The sequence below is a fragment of the Cryptomeria japonica genome, unplaced genomic scaffold, assembly GCF_030272615.1.
Source record: "Cryptomeria japonica unplaced genomic scaffold, Sugi_1.0 HiC_scaffold_326, whole genome shotgun sequence".
In the NCBI taxonomy this organism is placed as follows: Eukaryota; Viridiplantae; Streptophyta; class Pinopsida; order Cupressales; family Cupressaceae; genus Cryptomeria; species Cryptomeria japonica.
The window spans coordinates 25,001-45,000 of record NW_026729148.1 but is presented as its reverse complement, the minus strand read 5'-3'; the positions used below and the strand labels follow the sequence as shown (position 1 = coordinate 45,000).

The following is a 20,000-nucleotide window of genomic DNA, read 5'->3' as shown; positions in this document are numbered from 1 at the left end:
GTCCGAGCGTTTGGTGGGGTTGCGCGCCCTGGTGGGCACCATGGTGCACACCAAGGAGCGCTCCGAAGTGTGCTCCAAGGTGCGGCGTGCACGAAGTCGGAGCCCGGTTTGCCCCGGGTGCGCACCTCGCGTGCACCTTCGCCGCGGTGGGCACCATGGCGTGCACGAAGTCGGAGCCCGGTTTGCCCCGGGTGCGCACCTCGCGTGCACCTTCGCCGGGGTGGGCACCTCGGCTGGGTTGCGCGCCCTGGTGCGCACCAAGGAGCGCTCCGAAGTGTGCTCCAAGGTGCGGCGTGCACGAAGTCGGAGCCCGGTTTGCCCCGGGTGCGCACCTCGCGTGCACCTTGGCGCGGTGGGCACCATGGCGTGCACGAAGTCGGAGCCCGGTTTGCCCCGGGTGCGCACCCCGCGTGCACCTTCGCCGGGGTGGGCACCTCGGCTGGGTTGCGCGCCCTGGTGCGCACCAAGGAGCGCTCCGAAGTGTGCTCCAAGGTGCGGCGTGCACGAAGTCGGAGCCCGGTTTGCCCCGGGTGCGCACCTCGCGTGCACCTTCGCCGCGGTGGGCACCTTGGCTGGGTTGGGCACCATTGAGCGCTCCGAAGTGTGCTCCAAGGTGCGCACCATGGCCCTCCAAGGTGCGCAGCATGGCGTGCACGAAGTCGGAGCCCGGTTTGCCCCGGGTGCGCACCTCGCGTGCACCTTCGCCAGGGTGGGCACCTCGGTGCGCACACCTTCTCAATGTTTTCTTGCCTTTTCTGGAAATTGGTGAAGGCAGCGCATCAAAGGTGCGCACCTCGGTGTGCTCCGAGGTGCGAACCCGAGAGCGCTCCGAGGTGCCCACGAAGTCGAAAGTCGGGTTAATTGCATTGTTTTCCCCGGGTGCGCTCCGAGGTGCGCAACATCGGTGCGCACCAAGGAGGGCTCCGAAGTGTGCTCCAAGGTGCGCACGATTCGGAGCTCGGTTTGCCCGGGGTGCGCACACCTTGGCTGGGTTGCGCACCCTTTGTGCGCTCCAAGGTGCGCACGAAGTCGGAGCTCGGTTTGCCCCGGGTGCGCACCTTCGCCAGGGTGCGCACCTTGATGCGCACGCCTTGGCTGGGCTGCGCACCTTGGTGGGCGCCATGGTGCGCACCTTTCGTGCGCTCCAAGGTGCGCACGAAGTCGGAGCTCGGTTTGCCCCGGGTGCGCACCTTGGTGGGCGCCATGGTGCACTCCGAGGTGCCCAAGATTGGTGCGCACCAAGGAGCGCTCCGAAGTGCGCTCCAAGGTGCGCAGGTGCGCGCGAAGTCGAAAGTTGGGTTAATTGTCCGGTTTGCCTCGGGTGCGCACCTTGCGTGCACCTTCGCCAGGGTGGGCGCCTTGGTGCGCACACCTTGGCTGGGCTGCGCACCCGGGCGCGCACACCTTGGCACCCGCGTTTCCTTCATTTTAAATTTTTTTTTTTTACAATCTCTCAAGTGGGAAATTCTATAATCTCAACTTTTTTTGCCTTTTCAGGAAACTTTTGAATGGAGCGCATCATTGGTGCGCTCCGAAGTGTGCTCCAAGGTGCGCACCTCTGGTGTGCTCCAAAGCTCTCTCCAGCTGCGTGCACCTGCCCCGGCCGCGCACCCGGCCCCGCCCAGCTTCGCTCACCTGTCCCGGGCGTCTGGTGCGGAACCTTAGAGTAAGAAACATCACCGTGCACCTTGGCCAACGTGCGCGACTCGACCGAGCGCGCACTGGCCGAGGTGCACACCGATTTCACCTGGGTGCGCGCGCAGCACCTCGGGCGCACCGGGGTGCGCGCACAACGCCCGGGTTGCACCGTGGCCTGTGTGCTCGGGGCGCCTCGGGTGCGCGCTCGGTGTCGCCCCCCGCGCGCGCGGTAGTGCGGGCAGCGCACCCCGGCCCGGCCCGGCCCCGACGAGAACGCAAACGGGCAAAAGGTTTATTCAAATAGCATTGCGACGCCCGGCGAAAAACTAAAAAAGGGTGCAACACCGGGACTTCCCGGGAGGTCACCCATCCCAGTACTACTCCGGCCCAAGCGCGCTTAACTGCGGAGTTCTGATGGGATCCGGTGCACTAACGCTGGTATGATCGCACCCGTTATGAGCTTGTCGCAGTGTGTACTTAGCAAACCGCGACCCACGTGCGAATCCACCCCGGCCACCCACCCCCGTCGAGGTGCACACCCTCCCTCGCGAAGTGCGCCCCGTTCGCCAAGTGTGAGCCCTGCCCGGGTGCGCGCACCTTGCTAGGGCGTCGGGTGTGCACCCGGCCCGGCCTACGTGCGTGCACCTGGACGGGGCGTCGTGTGCGTGCAGTGTCCCGTCTGCAACGCGGTGCCCACACACCACCTCGGGCGCAACGACCTGCGCTCACATGTGGGCCGAGTGCACCTTGGTGCATGTTCGGGGCGCCTCGGGTGCATGCTCGATCTTGCCCCGGTGCACCAAGGCGCTCGGTTTGCCCCGGGTGCGCACTTGGTGCAAGGTGGGCACCCAAAATAGGGATCAAGCACCAAAACACAAGTTTCGGGATGCAAAATGGGACCCAAGGACCACAAATGCGTTCCAAGACCCATGATGGGTCCACGAGAACAAAAATGTGTTCCGAGACTTAATAAACAAATATTGGGTTTTAGGAGAAGAAACATGCTCTGATGCCCAAAACGAGAATCGACCCCGAAAAGGCCACAGGCCAAAAGTGGGATGCGAGACAAAAAAAAATGGGACCCGAGGACCAAAATTGGGTTCCCAGGTCGAAGACAGGGCAACCGGACAAGAAACGACCTCTAAGGCTCGAAATGAGTCCCGACGACTAAAACTTGACAAGAAGCACCCATCAGGCACCCAACTCGACACCCATGGGATGCCGACCCACCCGGGCTTCCACCTAGCACACCTTGGCACCCACCCACCCTCGCACCCAACCTCGCACCCAACTTAGCACCTTTGAACCCACATTGGCACTCACCCTGACCCTGGCACCTTGGAACCCACATTGGCACTCACCTTGACCCTGGCACCCACCTTTGCACTCACCTTGGGACCCACCCTGGCTCCCACCTCGGCACCCACCCAGACACCCACCTTGGTTCCTTGGCACCCACCTTGGATCCTTGGCACCCACCCCGACACCCACCTTGGCACGCAACTTGGCTACTTGCCACCCACCTTGGCTCCTTGACGCCCACCCCGACAACCACCCCGTGACCTACCCTGGCTAGGGTTGGTGCACACCCACCCTGGTGCCCACCTTGGCACCCACCCCATGACCCACCTTGGCACGCACCTTAGTACCCACCCCGTTACCCACCCTAGGACCCACCCCGTGACCCACCTTGGCCAGGGTGGGTGCCTTGGTGCGCACAACTTGCCTGGGCTGCACACCAGGGCGGGCTCAAGATGGCACCCGCGTTCCGTTTTTTTCACTATCTTTCAAAACGGAAATTTTAAAATCTCGTTTTTTTTTTTTTTTTGCCTTTTCTGGAAATTAGTGAAGGCAGCGCATCAAAGGTGCGCAATGCTGGTGCGAACCCGGGAGCGCTCCGATGTGTGCTCCAAGGTGCGGCGTGCACGAAGTCCGAGCCCGGCTTGCCCCGGGTGCGCACCTCGCGTGCACCTTCGCCGGGGTGAGCACCTTGGCTGGGTTGCGCGCCCTGGTGCGCACCAAGGAGCGCTCTGAAGTGTGCTCCAAGGTGCGGCGTGCACGAAGTCGGAGCTCGGTTTGCCCCGGGTGTGCACCTCGGGTGCGCACCTCGCGTGCACCTTCGCTGCGGTGGGCACCTTGGCTGGGTTGCGCGCCTTGGTGGGCACCATGCAGTGCACGAAGTCGGAGCCCGGTTTGCCCCGGGCGCGCACCTCCGCCAGGGTGGGCACCTTGGTGCGCACAACTTGCCTGGGCTGCGCACCAGGAAGGGCTCAAGATGGCACCCGCGTTCCGTTTTTTTCACTATCTTTCAGAACGGAAATTTTAAAATATCGTTTTTTTTTGCCTTTTCTGGAAATTAGTGAAGGCAGCGCATCAAAGGTGCGCAACGCTGGTGCGAACCTGGGAGCGCTCCGATGTGTGCTCCAAGGTGCGGCGTGCACGAAGTCGGAGCCCGGTTTGCCCCGGGTGCGCCCTGGTGGGCACCATGGTGCGCACCAAGGAGCGCTCCGAAGTGTGCTCCAAGGTGCGGCCTGCACGAAGTCGGAGCCCGGTTTGCCCCGGGCGTGCACCGCGGGTGGGCACCTTGGTGCGCATGCCTTGCCTGGGCTGCGCACCAGGGCGGGCTCAAGATGGCACCCGCGTTCCGTTTTTTTCACTATCTTTCAAAACGGAAATTTTAAAATCTCATTTTTTTTTGCCTTTTCTGGAAATTAGTGAAGGCAGCGCATCAAAGGTGCGCACCTCGCTGCCCACCACGGTGCGCAACGCCGGTGGGCACCCGGGAGTGCTTCGAAGTGTGCTCCAAGGTGCTGCGTGCACGTTGTCGGAGCCCGGTTTGCCCCGGGTGCGCACCTCGCGTGCACCTTCGTCGGGGTGGGCACCTTGGCTGGGTTTGCCCCGGCTGCGCTCCGAAGCGGGGTTATTGGAGCGCCGCCTCTTTTTTTGTCGGAGCGTTTGGTGGGGTTTCTCGCATTGGCTCTTCCCAGGCCCGGTTGCCACCCTGGCGCGCACGAAGTCGGAAGTAGGGTTAATTGCCCGGGTGCGCACCTTTGCCAGGGTGGGCACCTTACCTGGGCTGTGCACCAGGGCGGGCTCAAGATGGCACCCGCGTTCCGTTTTTTTCACTATCTTTCAAAACGGAAATTTTAAAATCTCCTCTTTTTTTTGCCTTTTCTGGAAATTAGTGAAGGCAGCGCATCAAAGGTGCGCACCTCGCTGCCCACCTTGGTGTGCTCTGAGGTGCGCACCCGGGAGCGCTACGAAGTGTGCTCCAAGGTGCGGCGTGCACGTTGTCGGAGCCCGGTTTGCCCCGGGTGCGCACCTCGCCTGCACCTTGGCCGGGGTGGGCACCCTGGCTGGGTTTGCCCAGGGTGCGCTCCGAAGCGGGGTTACTGGAGCGCCCCCTCTTTTTTTGTCAGAGCGTTTGGTGGGGTTTCTCGCATTGGCTCTTCCCAGGCCCGGTTGTTGGGTGCGCTCCCACCCTGGCGCGCGCGAAGTTGGAAGTTGGGTTAATTGCCCGGGCGCGCACCTTCGCCAGGGTGGGCACCTTGGTGCGCACACCTTGGCTGGGCTGCGCACCAGGGCGGGCTCAAGATGGCACCAGCATTCCCTTTTTCTCACTATCTTTCAAAACGGAAATTTTAAAATCTCGTTTTTTTTTGCCTTTTATGGAAATTAGTGAAGGCATCGCATCAAAGGTGCGCACCTCGCTGCCCACCTTGGTGTGCTCCGAGGTGCCCACCACGGTGCGCTCCGAGGTGCCCACCACGGTGCGCAACGCCGGTGCGAACCCGGGAGCGCCCCGATGTGTGCTCCAAGGTGCGGCGTGCACGAAGCCGGACCCCGGTTTGCCCCGGGTGCGCACCTCGCGTGCACCTTGGTGCGCACACCTTGGCTGGGTTGCGCGGCCTGGTGGGCACCATGGTGCGCACCAAGGAGCGCTCCGAAGTGTGCTCCAAGGTGCGGCGTGCACGAAGTCCTAGCCCGGTTTGCCCCGGGTGCGCACCTTCGCCGCGGTGGGCACCATGGCGTGCACGAAGTCGGAGCCCGGTTTGCCCCGGGTGCGCACCTCGCGTGCACCTTCGCCGGGGTGGGCACCTCGGCTGGGTTGCGCGCCCTGGTGCGCACCAAGGAGCGCTCCGAAGTGTGCTCCAAGGTGCGGCGTGCACGAAGTCGGAGCCCGGTTTGCCCCGGGTGCGCACCTTCGCCGCGGTGGGCACCCTGGTGCGCACCATGGCGTGCACGAAGTCGGAGCCCGGTTTGCCCCGGGTGCGCACCTCGCGTGCACCTTCGGCGGGGTTGCGCGCCCTGGTGCGCACCAAGGAGCGCTCCGAAGTGTGCTCCAAGGTGCGGCGTGCACGAAGTCGGAGCCCGGTTTGCCCCGGGTGCGCACCTCGCGTGCACCTTCGGCGGGGTTGCGCGCCCTGGTGGGCACCATGGTGCGCACCAAGGAGCGCTCCGAAGTGTGCTCCAAGGTGCGGCGTGCACGAAGTCGGAGCCCGGTTTGCCCCGGGTGCGCACCTCGCGTGCACCTTCGCCGCGGTGGGCACCATGGCGTGCACGAAGTCGGAGCCCGGTTTGCCCCGGGTGCGCACCTCGCGTGCACCTTCGCCGGGGTGGGCACCTCGGCTGGGTTGCGCGCCCTGGTGCGCACCAAGGAGCGCTCCGAAGTGTGCTCCAAGGTGCGGCGTGCACGAAGTCGGAGCCCGGTTTGCCCCGGGTGCGCACCTCGCGTGCACCTTCGCCGCGGTGGGCACCATGGCGTGCACGAAGTCGGAGCCCGGTTTGCCCCGGGTGCGCACCCCGCGTGCACCTTCGCCGGGGTGGGCACCTCGGCTGGGTTGCGCGCCCTGGTGCGCACCAAGGAGCGCTCCGAAGTGTGCTCCAAGGTGCGGCGTGCACGAAGTCGGAGCCCGGTTTGCCCCGGGTGCGCACCTCGCGTGCACCTTCGCCGCGGTGGGCACCTTGGCTGGGTTGGGCACCATTGAGCGCTCCGAAGTGTGCTCCAAGGTGCGCACCATGGCCCTCCAAGGTGCGCAGCATGGCGTGCACGAAGTCGGAGCCCGGTTTGCCCCGGGTGCGCACCTCGCGTGCACCTTCGCCAGGGTGGGCACCTCGGTGCGCACACCTTCTCAATGTTTTCTTGCCTTTTCTGGAAATTGGTGAAGGCAGCGCATCAAAGGTGCGCACCTCGGTGTGCTCCGAGGTGCGAACCCGAGAGCGCTCCGAGGTGCCCACGAAGTCGAAAGTCGGGTTAATTGCATTGTTTTCCCCGGGTGCGCTCCGAGGTGCGCAACATCGGTGCGCACCAAGGAGGGCTCCGAAGTGTGCTCCAAGGTGCGCACGATTCGGAGCTCGGTTTGCCCGGGGTGCGCACACCTTGGCTGGGTTGCGCACCCTTTGTGCGCTCCAAGGTGCGCACGAAGTCGGAGCTCGGTTTGCCCCGGGTGCGCACCTTCGCCAGGGTGCGCACCTTGATGCGCACGCCTTGGCTGGGCTGCGCACCTTGGTGGGCGCCATGGTGCGCACCTTTCGTGCGCTCCAAGGTGCGCACGAAGTCGGAGCTCGGTTTGCCCCGGGTGCGCACCTTGGTGGGCGCCATGGTGCACTCCGAGGTGCCCAAGATTGGTGCGCACCAAGGAGCGCTCCGAAGTGCGCTCCAAGGTGCGCAGGTGCGCGCGAAGTCGAAAGTTGGGTTAATTGTCCGGTTTGCCTCGGGTGCGCACCTTGCGTGCACCTTCGCCAGGGTGGGCGCCTTGGTGCGCACACCTTGGCTGGGCTGCGCACCCGGGCGCGCACACCTTGGCACCCGCGTTTCCTTCATTTTAAATTTTTTTTTTTTACAATCTCTCAAGTGGGAAATTCTATAATCTCAACTTTTTTTGCCTTTTCAGGAAACTTTTGAATGGAGCGCATCATTGGTGCGCTCCGAAGTGTGCTCCAAGGTGCGCACCTCTGGTGTGCTCCAAAGCTCTCTCCAGCTGCGTGCACCTGCCCCGGCCGCGCACCCGGCCCCGCCCAGCTTCGCTCACCTGTCCCGGGCGTCTGGTGCGGAACCTTAGAGTAAGAAACATCACCGTGCACCTTGGCCAACGTGCGCGACTCGACCGAGCGCGCACTGGCCGAGGTGCACACCGATTTCACCTGGGTGCGCGCGCAGCACCTCGGGCGCACCGGGGTGCGCGCACAACGCCCGGGTTGCACCGTGGCCTGTGTGCTCGGGGCGCCTCGGGTGCGCGCTCGGTGTCGCCCCCGCGCGCGCGGTAGTGCGGGCAGCGCACCCCGGCCCGGCCCGGCCCCGACGAGAACGCAAACGGGCAAAAGGTTTATTCAAATAGCATTGCGACGCCCGGCGAAAAACTAAAAAAGGGTGCAACACCGGGACTTCCCGGGAGGTCACCCATCCCAGTACTACTCCGGCCCAAGCGCGCTTAACTGCGGAGTTCTGATGGGATCCGGTGCACTAACGCTGGTATGATCGCACCCGTTATGAGCTTGTCGCAGTGTGTACTTAGCAAACCGCGACCCACGTGCGAATCCACCCCGGCCACCCACCCCCGTCGAGGTGCACACCCTCCCTCGCGAAGTGCGCCCCGTTCGCCAAGTGTGAGCCCTGCCCGGGTGCGCGCACCTTGCTAGGGCGTCGGGTGTGCACCCGGCCCGGCCTACGTGCGTGCACCTGGACGGGGCGTCGTGTGCGTGCAGTGTCCCGTCTGCAACGCGGTGCCCACACACCACCTCGGGCGCAACGACCTGCGCTCACATGTGGGCCGAGTGCACCTTGGTGCATGTTCGGGGCGCCTCGGGTGCACGCTCGATCTTGCCCCGGTGCACCAAGGCGCTCGGTTTGCCCCGGGTGCGCACTTGGTGCAAGGTGGGCACCCAAAATAGGGATCAAGCACCAAAACACAAGTTTCGGGATGCAAAATGGGACCCAAGGACCACAAATGCGTTCCAAGACCCATGATGGGTCCACGAGAACAAAAATGTGTTCCGAGACTTAATAAACAAATATTGGGTTTTAGGAGAAGAAACATGCTCTGATGCCCAAAACGAGAATCGACCCCGAAAAGGCCACAGGCCAAAAGTGGGATGCGAGACAAAAAAAAATGGGACCCGAGGACCAAAATTGGGTTCCCAGGTCGAAGACAGGGCAACCGGACAAGAAACGACCTCTAAGGCTCGAAATGAGTCCCGACGACTAAAACTTGACAAGAAGCACCCATCAGGCACCCAACTCGACACCCATGGGATGCCGACCCACCCGGGCTTCCACCTAGCACACCTTGGCACCCACCCACCCTCGCACCCAACCTCGCACCCAACTTAGCACCTTTGAACCCACATTGGCACTCACCCTGACCCTGGCACCTTGGAACCCACATTGGCACTCACCTTGACCCTGGCACCCACCTTTGCACTCACCTTGGGACCCACCCTGGCTCCCACCTCGGCACCCACCCAGACACCCACCTTGGTTCCTTGGCACCCACCTTGGATCCTTGGCACCCACCCCGACACCCACCTTGGCACGCAACTTGGCTACTTGCCACCCACCTTGGCTCCTTGACGCCCACCCCGACAACCACCCCGTGACCTACCCTGGCTAGGGTTGGTGCACACCCACCCTGGTGCCCACCTTGGCACCCACCCCATGACCCACCTTGGCACGCACCTTAGTACCCACCCCGTTACCCACCCTAGGACCCACCCCGTGACCCACCTTGGCCAGGGTGGGTGCACCCACCCTGGTGCCCACCTTGGCACCCACCCATCCTAGCACCCAGCCTGTGACCGGGCTTGGAACCCAACCTTGCACCCGTCTTGGCCAGTGTGGGTGCGCACCCATCCTGGCACCCACGTTGTGACACACCCTTTAACCCACGCACCCTAGCAGCCACGTTGGCACCCACCTTGGAACACAACCTAGCAACTTGGCACCCACCCCGTGACCCACCTTGGCATCCACCATAGCAGTCGCCCACTTGGCACCCACCTTGGAACCCAAGTTGGCACCCACCTCGGCACCCACCTTGACACTTGTGGACCCACCTTGCCACTCACCCTAGCATCGACCCATCCTAGCACCCACCCTGGCACCTTTGCACCCTAGCACTCACCCATCCTAGCACCTAACCTGTGACCCACCTTGACACTCACCCTCGCACCCACCTTGGAACCCAACCTAGCACCCACCCACCCTGACACCAACCCTAGCACCTACCCACCCTTGCACCCACCCTGTGACCCATCTTGGCACCCACCCATCCTACCACTCAACCTATCACCCACCTTCTCACCCACCTTGGCATCCACCTTAGCACCCACCCACACTGGCACCTTGGCACCCACCTCGGGCAAGGTGGGTGCACACCCACCCTGACACCCAATTTAGAACCAACCGAGCATGTTACCCACCTTGGCACCCACATTGCAGCCCACCCTAGTACCCACCCTATGACCCACATTGGCATCCACACCCTAGCACCCAGGCACCTCGACACCCGCCTTGACACGCACCCTAGCACTAAACCTGTGACCCACCTTGGAACTCACCCTAGAACCCACCCACCCTGTGAACCACCTTGGCATCCACCTTAGCACCCACCCACCTTGGCACCCACTCTAGCACTCACCCATCCTAACACCCAACTTGTTACCCACCTTGGCACCCGCCCTCGCGTCCACCTTGAAACCCACCCTAGCACCCACCCACGCAGGAGCCCACCTTGGCACCCAACCTAACACCCACGCATCCTGGCACCCAACTTGTGACCCACCTTGGAACCCACCCTAGTACCCACCTTTGAACCCACTATATCACCAACCCACCTTGGCACCCACCCTATGACCCTCTTTGGAATCCACCCTAGCACGCACCCACCCTGGCACCCACCATGGAGCGCACCCTAGCACCCACCCACCTCGGCACGCACCTCAACACCCACCTTGGTGTGCGCACTGCGCCAACCTCTCAAAGACCCTATGTGGTGCGCTCCAAAGTGTACACCTTTGGTGCGCTCCAAGGTGCGCACCTTTGGTGCACACCGAGGTGCACACCAAAGTGTGCACCGAGGTGAGCACCAAAGTGCACTCCAAGGTGCACACCAAGGCGTGCACCAAAGTGCACTCCAAGGTGCACACCAAGGCGTGCACCTTTGGTGCGGTCAATGCAAACGAATTCGGAAGTTGGGGTCGATGTCCTAATCGCTGCTGCAGACTACACGTATGAGAATCGGACAAATAGCTTTATATAGGGGAGGTGTTGCGTTTGATGGGTCGACTCCCCTGGTTGTGTGCACTGCACCAACTTCAAAGACCCTGTCTTGTTTAAGAAGTCAAAAGTTGGGGTGGATGTCCTAATCATTGCTGCAGTCTACGCATGTATGAGAATCAGACAAATAGCTTATATAGGGGAGGTGTTGCATTCGGTGGGTTGACTCCCCTGGTTGTGCGCACTGCGCCAACCTCAAAGACCCCGCATAGCAGAAGAAGTCGGAAGTCGGATTTTGGTGAGCACCAAGGCGTGCACCTTTGGTGCGGTCAATGCAGACGAATTCAGAAGTTGGGGTGGATGTCCTAATCGTTGTTGCAGGCTACACATGTATGAGAATCAGACAAATAGCTTATATAGGGGAGGTGTTGGGTTTGATGGGTCAACTCCCTTGGTTGTGCGCATTACGCCAACCTCAAAGACCTTGTTTTCGTTAAGAAGTCAAAAGTTGGGGTCAATGTCCTAATGGCTCCTGTAGGCTACACATGTATGAGAATCGGACAAATAGCTTATATAGGGGAGGTGTTGGGTTTGATGGGTCGACTCCCCTGGTTGTGCGCATTACGTCAACCTCAAAGACCTTGTTTTCGTTAAGAAGTCAAAAGTTGGGGTCGATGTCCTAATTGCTCCTGTAGACTACACATGTATGAGAATCAGACAAATAGCTTATATAGGGGAGGTGTTGGGTTTGATGGGTTGACTCCCCTAGTTGTTCGCATTACACCAACCTCAAAGACCTTGTTTTCGTTTAGAAGCCGAAAGTTGGGGTCGATGTCCTAATTGCTCCTGCAGGCTACGCATGTATGAGAATCAGACAAATAGCTTATATAGGGGAGGTGTTGGGTTTGATGGGTCGACTCCCCTGGTTGTGCGCATTGCGCCAACCTCAAAGACCCTGCATTGCGGATGAAGTCGAAAGTCAGAGTTTGGTGTGCTACAAGGTGTGGTCGAAGGTGCTCACCTAGGTGTGCACCTTTGGAGCGCAGGAAAAGTGCCCTCCAAAAGTGCGCACCTTTGGAGTGCACAAAAGTGCCCTCCAAAAGTGCGCACCTTTGGAGCGCACAAAAGTGCCCTCCAAAAAGTGCCCTCCAAAAGTGCGCACCTTTGGAGCGCACAAAAGTGCCCTCCAAAAAGTGCCCTCCAAAAGTGCGCACCTTTGGAGTGCAGAAAAGTGCCCTCCAAAAAGTGCCCTCCAAAAGTGTGCACCTTTGGAGTGCACAAAAGTGCCCTCCAAAAGTGCGCACCTTTGGAGCGCAGAAAAGTGCCCTCCAAAAAGTGCCCTCCAAAAGTGCGCACCTTTGGAGCGCAGAAAAGTGCCCTCCAAAAAGTGCCCTCCAAAAGTGCGCACCTTTGGAGCGCAGAAAAGTGCCCTCCAAAAAGTGCCCTCCAAAAGTGCGCACCTTTGGAGCGCAGAAAAGTGCCCTCCAAAAAGTGCCCTCCAAAAGTGCGCACCTTTGGAGCGCACAAAAGTGCCCTCCAAAAAGTGCCCTCCAAAAGTGCGCACCTTTGGAGCGCACAAAAGTGCCCTCCAAAAGTGCGCACCTTTGGAGCGCACAAAAGTGCCCTCCAAAAGTGCGCACTTTTGGTGCGCACCAAGGCGCTGGTTCGGTCGTTGCAGGCGAGTTCGGAAGTTGGGGTCGATGTCCTGAGCGGAGGTGCAAACTACACAGGTGTCGGAATCGGACAAATAGCTTATATAGGGGAGGTGTATGCTTCGATGGGTCGACTCCCCAGGTTGAGCGCACCGCGCCAACCTCAAAGACCCTACGGTATGGATGAAGTCGGAAGTTGGGTCCGATGACCGATTCGATTAGTAGGTATGCTCATGAGGTCGGAATTTGGGTCCGATGACCTGCCATGTGCAGGAAGGCGAATGTTGGCACTGTGCGTTGCAAGGTGCACACCAAGGTGCTGGTGCGGTCTTTTTAGTCGAGTTCGGAAGTTGGGGTCGATGTCCTGATCGGAGGTGCAAGCTACACAGGTGTGGGAATCGGACAAATAGCTTATATAGGGGAGGTGTATGCTTCGTTGGGTCGACTCCCCGGGTTGAGCGCACCGCGCCAACCTCAAAGACCCTACGGTATGGATGAAGTCGGAAGTTGGGTCCGATGACCGATTCGATATGTAGGCATACTCGCGAGGTCGGAATTTGGGTCCGATGACCTGCCATGTGCAGGAAGGCGAATGTTGGCACTGTGCGTTGCAAGGTGCGCACCAAGGCGCTGGTTCGGTCGTTGCAGGCGAGTTCGGAAGTTGGGGTCGATGTCCTGATCGGAGGTGCAAACTACACAGGTGTGGGAATCGGACAAATAGCTTATATAGGGGAGGTGTATGCTTCGTTGGGTCGACTCCCCGGGTTGAGCGCACCGCGCCAACCTCAAAGACCCTACGGTATGGATGAAGTCGGAAGTTGTGTCCGATGACCGATTCGATATGTAGGCATACTCGCGAGGTCGGAATTTGGGTCCGATGACCTGCCATGTGCAGGAAGGCGAATGTTGGGACTGTGCGTCGCAAGGTGCGCACCAAGGCGCTGGTGCCGTCGTTGCAGTCGAGTTCGGAAGTTGGGGTCGATGTCCTGGTCAGAGGTGCAAACTACACAGGTGTGGGAATCGGACAAATAGCTTATATAGGGGAGGTGTATGCTTCGATGGGTCGACTCCCCGGGTTGAGCGCACCGCGCCAACCTCAAAGACCCTACAGTATGGATGAAGTCGGAAGTTGGGTCCGATGACCGATTCGATACGTAGGCATATTGGCGAGGTCTGAATTTGTGTCCGATGACCTGCCATGCGCAGGAAGGCGGAATTTGGGTCCGATGACCGAGTTGATGGCGTGCCATGCGCAGAAAGGCGGAATTTGGGTCCGATGACCGAGTTGATGTTGATGGCCCGCCATGCACAGGAAGGCGGAATTTGGGTCCGATGACCGATTTGAAGGCGTGCCATGCGCAGAAAGGCGGAGTTTGGGTCCGATGACCGAGTTGATATTGATGGCCCGCCATGCGCAGGAAGGCGGAATTTGGGTCCGATGACCTGACATACGCATGGAGTCCGACTCGGGGGCCGATGTTCGATTCGATGACTTGCATTGTGGGTAAAGTCGGAAGTTGTGGTCTTTGACCCGATTCGATGACCAGACTTCGGCTGCTTGAGAATCGGACAAATAACTTATATAGGGGAGGTAGTGTTCTCGAGCATCCTCCCCCCGTGCCCGTTTATGTCGATTGATGCTGGTGCTCGACTGGTTGGAGCGCTCGGATGCAAAAATCTTGCACCAGGATTTATCGATTGTGATGGACACGGCAAGTCTCCTGATTGCTATGCAGGAGCTCATCGTGAATCTCTATGCGGCCTTGGTATGGACTCGACCTGCGGAATGGTTCGGCAATGGTAGTCGCTCCAACACGTCCTTGCAATGGCCACAGAGGTGATTCGACTAGAGCTCCAGTCTAGCTTTTGGGTTGCTTGGCGGACTGGTATAGCCGCGATCGAGTTCCGGCCATGAACGTTTTAGATAGCTCTTGGGCTTTCTGGGACGGAAGTCGGAAGTTTGGGCTGTTGTCCGATTTGATGACCATTCTTCGGATGTGTGAGAATCGGACAAATAACTTATATAGGGGACTGTGTTGTCTCACGCAGCCCCCTCCGTGCCCCTCTATCTCGACCGATGTTGGTGCTTGAAAGGGTTGGGATCGCTCGGATTTATAAACGTGCACCACCATTTGTCGAGTGTGAGGGACGCGGCAGGTCTCCTAAATGCTATACGGGCGCTCTCTGAGAATCTCTATCCGGCCTCGACACAGACTAGTCTTGCTGAATGGTTTGGCACTGGTAGTCGATCCAACACGTCGTTGTTGTGGCCGCCTAGGCGATTCGATTCGAGCCCCCGTCTAGCTTTTGGGTTGCTTGGCGGATTTTGCCCTATCCGCAAGTGAGCTCGGTCCCTAAACGTTCGAGAAACCCGATTGCTATGCGCCGACTCTCTTTCTTGCGAGCCTCCATCTAGCTTTTGGGTCTCTACGGAACGGAAGTCGGAATCTGGGACCGTTGTTTGATTCGACGAGGCAGACTACGGTTGTGCGAGAATCGGACAAATAACTTATATAGGGGAGGTGTTGACTGGAGCATTCTCCCCCGTGCCCCTCTAACTCGACCAATGCTGGCGCTCGAACGGTGGTAGCGCTCGGATTTTCGTTGAGCGCCAGCATTGGTCGATTTAGAGGGGCATGCGAGATTCCCGAATGCTATGCGAGGGCTCTAACGGAAATGTCTATTGGTTTCGGTATGGATGCAATTGCGAGTGGTTCGGCAAAGGTAGTCGTTCCGATGCGTCCATGTCGTGGCCAAATCGATAATTCGATTTGAGCCCTCGTATAGCATTTGGGTCTCTCGATGTGATTCCGCATTCCAGTCCCTTTGGGCACTGCTTGAGCCGCATCCCAGGGGGTTCCCTTCCCAATAATCTGCCTCGCAACCCGATTGCTATGCGGTGAGGCTCCTCGGCCGCCTCGGAACTATCTGTGTATCAGACGCATCGCGGGATAAGGGGTTGGCAACGGTAGTCGCCCCAAGCGCATCCGATGCTTGGACCATTCCGAGGCGGCCCTGAAGCCTCTTCCGTCTAGCCGTTGGGTCCTTCTCGCCGCATCCCTTGCCTCGCACCCCGATTGCTATGCGGTGAGGCTCCTCGGCCGCCTTGGAACTATCTGTGTATCAGACGCATCGCGGGATAAGGGGTTGTCACTGGTAGTCGCCCCAAGCGCGTCCGATGCTTGGACCATTCCGAGGCGGCCCTGAAGCCTCTTCCGTCTAGCCGTTGGGTCCTTCTCGCCGCATCCCTCGACTCGCACCCCGATTGCTATGCGGTGAGGCTCCTCGGCCGCCTTGGAACTATCTGTGTATCGGACGCGTCGCGGGATAAGGGGTTGTCACTGGTAGTCGCCCCAAGCGCGTCCGATGCTTGGACCATTCCGAGGCGGCCCTGAAGCCTCTTCCGTCTAGCCGTTGGGTCCTTCTCGCCGCATCCCTCGCCTCGCACCCCGATTGCTATGCGGTGAGGCTCCTCGGCCGCCTTGGAACTATCTGTGTATCGGACGCGTCGCGGGATAAGGGGTTGTCACTGGTAGTCGCCCCAAGCGCGTGCGATGCATGGACCATTCCCAGGCGGCCCTGAAGCCTCTTCCGTCTAGCCGTTGGGTCCTTCTCGCCGCATCCCTCGCCTCGCACCCCGATTGCTATGCGGTGAGGCTCCTCGGCCGCCTTGGAACTATCTGTGTATCGGACGCGTCGCGGGATAAGGGGTTGTCACTGGTAGTCGCCCCAAGCGCGTCCGATGCTTGGACCATTCCGAGGCGGCCCTGAAGCCTCTTCCGTCTAGCCGTTGGGTCCTTCTCGCCGCATCCCTCGCCTCGCACCCCGATTGCTATGCGGTGAGGCTCCTCGGCCGCCTTGGAACTATCTGTGTATCGGACGCGTCGCGGGATAAGGGGTTGTCACTGGTAGTCGCCCCAAGCGCGTCCGATGCTTGGACCATTCCGAGGCGGCCCTGAAGCCTCTTCCGTCTAGCCGTTGGGTCCTTCTCGCCGCATCCCTCGCCTCGCACCCCGATTGCTATGCGGTGAGGCTCCTCGGCCGCCTTGGAACTATCTGTGTATCGGACGCGTCGCGGGATAAGGGGTTGTCACTGGTAGTCGCCCCAAGCGCGTCCGATGCTTGGACCATTCCGAGGCGGCCCTGAAGCCTCTTCCGTCTAGCCGTTGGGTCCTTCTCGCCGCATCCCTCGCCTCGCACCCCGATTGCTATGCGGTGAGGCTCCTCGGCCGCCTTGGAACTATCTGTGTATCGGACGCATCGCGGGATAAGGGGTTGTCACTGGTAGTCGCCCCAAGCGCGTCCGATGCTTGGACCATTCCGAGGCGGCCCTGAAGCCTCTTCCGTCTAGCCGTTGGGTCCTTCTCGCCGCATCCCTCGCCTCGCACCCCGATTGCTATGCGGTGAGGCTCCTCGGCCGCCTTGGAACTATCTGTGTATCGGACGCGTCGCGGGATAAGGGGTTGTCACTGGTAGTCGCCCCAAGCGCGTCCGATGCTTGGACCATTCCGAGGCGGCCCTGAAGCCTCTTCCGTCTAGCCGTTGGGTCCTTCTCGCCGCATCCCTCGCCTCGCACCCCGATTGCTATGCGGTGAGGCTCCTCGGCCGCCTTGGAACTATCTGTGTATCGGACGCGTCGCGGGATAAGGGGTTGTCACTGGTAGTCGCCCCAAGCGCGTCCGATGCTTGGACCATTCCGAGGCGGCCCTGAAGCCTCTTCCGTCTAGCCGTTGGGTCCTTCTCGCCGCATCCCTCGCCTCGCACCCCGATTGCTATGCGGTGAGGCTCCTCGGCCGCCTTGGAACTATCTGTGTATCGGACGCGTCGCGGGATAAGGGGTTGTCACTGGTAGTCGCCCCAAGCGCGTCCGATGCTTGGACCATTCCGAGGCGGACCTGAAGCCTCTTCCGTCTAGCCGTTGGGTCCTTCTCGCCGCATCCCTCGCCTCGCACCCCGATTGCTATGCGGTGAGGCTCCTCGGCCGCCTTGGAACTATCTGTGTATCGGACGCGTCGCGGGATAAGGGGTTGTCACTGGTAGTCGCCCCAAGCGCGTCCGATGCTTGGACCATTCCGAGGCGGCCCTGAAGCCTCTTCCGTCTAGCCGTTGGGTCCTTCTTGCCGCATCCCTCGCCTCGCACCCCGATTGCTATGCGGTGAGGCTCCTCGGCCGCCTTGGAACTATCTGTGTATCGGACGCGTCGCGGGATAAGGGGTTGTCACTGGTAGTCGCCCCAAGCGCGTCCGATGCTTGGACCATTCCGAGGCGGCCCTGAAGCCTCTTCCGTCTAGCCGTTGGGTCCTTCTCGCCGCATCCCTCGCCTCGCACCCCGATTGCTATGCGGTGAGGCTCCTCGGCCGCCTTGGAACTATCTGTGTATCGGACGCATCGCGGGATAAGGGGTTGTCACTGGTAGTCGCCCCAAGCGCGTCCGATGCTTGGACCATTCCGAGGCGGCCCTGAAGCCTCTTCCGTCTAGCCGTTGGGTCCTTCTCGCCGCATCCCTCGCCTCGCACCCCGATTGCTATGCGGTGAGGCTCCTCGGCCGCCTTGGAACTATCTGTGTATCGGACGCGTCGCGGGATAAGGGGTTGTCACTGGTAGTCGCCCCAAGCGCGTCCGATGCTTGGACCATTCCGAGGCGGACCTGAAGCCTCTTCCGTCTAGCCGTTGGGTCCTTCTCGCCGCATCCCTCGCCTCGCACCCCGATTGCTATGCGGTGAGGCTCCTCGGCCGCCTTGGAACTATCTGTGTATCGGACGCGTCGCGGGATAAGGGGTTGTCACTGGTAGTCGCCCCAAGCGCGTCCGATGCTTGGACCATTCCGAGGCGGCCCTGAAGCCTCTTCCGTCTAGCCGTTGGGTCCTTCTCGCCGCATCCCTCGCCTCGCACCCCGATTGCTATGCGGTGAGGCTCCTCGGCCGCCTTGGAACTATCTGTGTATCGGACGCGTCGCGGGATAAGGGGTTGTCACTGGTAGTCGCCCCAAGCGCGTCCGATGCTTGGACCATTCCGAGGCGGACCTGAAGCCTCTTCCCTCTAGCCGTTGGGGCTTTCTCGCCGCATCCCTCGCCTCGCACCCCGATTGCTATTCGGTGAGGCTCCTCGGCCGACTTGGAACTATCTGTGTATCGGACGCATCGCGGGATAAGGGGTTGGCAGTGGTAGTCGCCCCAAGCGCGTCCGATGCTTGGACCATTCCGAGGCGGCCCTGCAGCCTCTTCCGTCTAGCCGTTGGGGCCATCTCGCTGCATCCCCCACCTCGCACCACGATTGCTATGCGGTGAGGCTCCTTGGCCGCCTCGGAACTATCTGTGTATCGGACGCATCGCGGGATAAGGGGTTGTCACTGGTAGTCGCCCCAAGCGCGTCCGATGCTTGGACTATTCCGAGGCGGCCCTGCAGCCTCTTCCGTCTAGCCGTTGGGGCCATCTCGCCGCATCCCCCAGCTCCTCGGCCGCCTCGGAACTATCTGTGTATCGGACGCATCGCGGGATAAGGGGTTGGCAGTGGTAGTCGCCCCAAGCGCGTTCGATGCTTGGACTATTCCGAGGCGGCCCCGCAGCCTCTTCCGTCTACCCTTTGGGGCCATCTCGCCGCATCCCTCGCCTCGCACCCCGATTGCTATGCGGTGAGGCTCCTCGGCCGCCTGGGAACTATCTTCGTATCGGATGCATCGCGGGATAAGGGGTTGTCACTGGTAGTCGCCCCAAGCGCGTCCGATGCTTGGACTATTCCGAGGCGGCCCTGTGGCCTCTTCCGTCTAGCCGTTGGGGCCATCTCGCCGCATCCCTCACCTCGCACCCCCATTGCTATGCGGTGAGGCTCCTCGGCCGCCTTGGAACTGTCTTCGTATCGGAAGCATCGCGGGATAAGGGGTTGTCACTGGTAGTCGCCCCAAGCGCGTCCGATGCTTGGACTATTCCGAGGCGGCCCTGCAGCCTCTTCCGTCTAGCCGTTGGGGCCATCTCGCCGCATCCCCCACCTCGCACCCGGATTGCTATGCGGTGAGGCTCCTCGGCCGCCTTGGAACTATCTTCGTATCGGACGCATCGCGGGATAAGGGGTTGTCACTGGTAGTCGCCCCAAGCGCGTCCGATGCTTGGACTATTCCGACGCGGCCCTGTGGCCTCTTCCGTCTAGCCGTTGGGGCCATCTCGCCGCATCCCCCACCTCGCACCCCGATTGCTATGCGGTGAGGCTCCTCGGCCGCCTTGGAACCATCTTCGTATCGGACGCATCGCGGGATGAGGGGTTGTCACTGGTAGTCGCCCCAAGCGCGTCCGATGCTTGGACCATTCCGAGGCGGCCCTGAAGCCTCTTCCGTCTAGCCGTTGGGGCCTTCCCGCCCCATCCCTCGCCTCGCACCCCCGATTGCTATGCGGTGAGGCTCCTCGGCCGCCTTGGAACCATCTGTGTATCGGACGCATCGCGGGATAAGGGGTTGGCACTGGTAGTCGCCCCAAGCGCGTCCGATGCTTGGAGCATTCCGAGGT

General features: G+C 61.0%; 2 non-coding genes across 2 annotated transcripts; both read right to left on the bottom strand.

Annotated features, from left to right (window-relative positions):
- Window positions 1–1,971: 1,971 nt before the first annotated feature.
- LOC131870443 (5S ribosomal RNA) lies at window positions 1,972–2,090 on the bottom strand. The gene has a single exon (XR_009368753.1). It is a non-coding gene; the product is annotated as a 5S ribosomal RNA (ribosomal RNA).
- Window positions 2,091–8,005: 5,915 nt separating this feature from the next.
- Window positions 8,006–8,124, bottom strand: LOC131870442 (5S ribosomal RNA). Its single transcript, XR_009368752.1, has one exon. It is a non-coding gene; the product is annotated as a 5S ribosomal RNA (ribosomal RNA).
- Window positions 8,125–20,000: the final 11,876 nt, after the last annotated feature.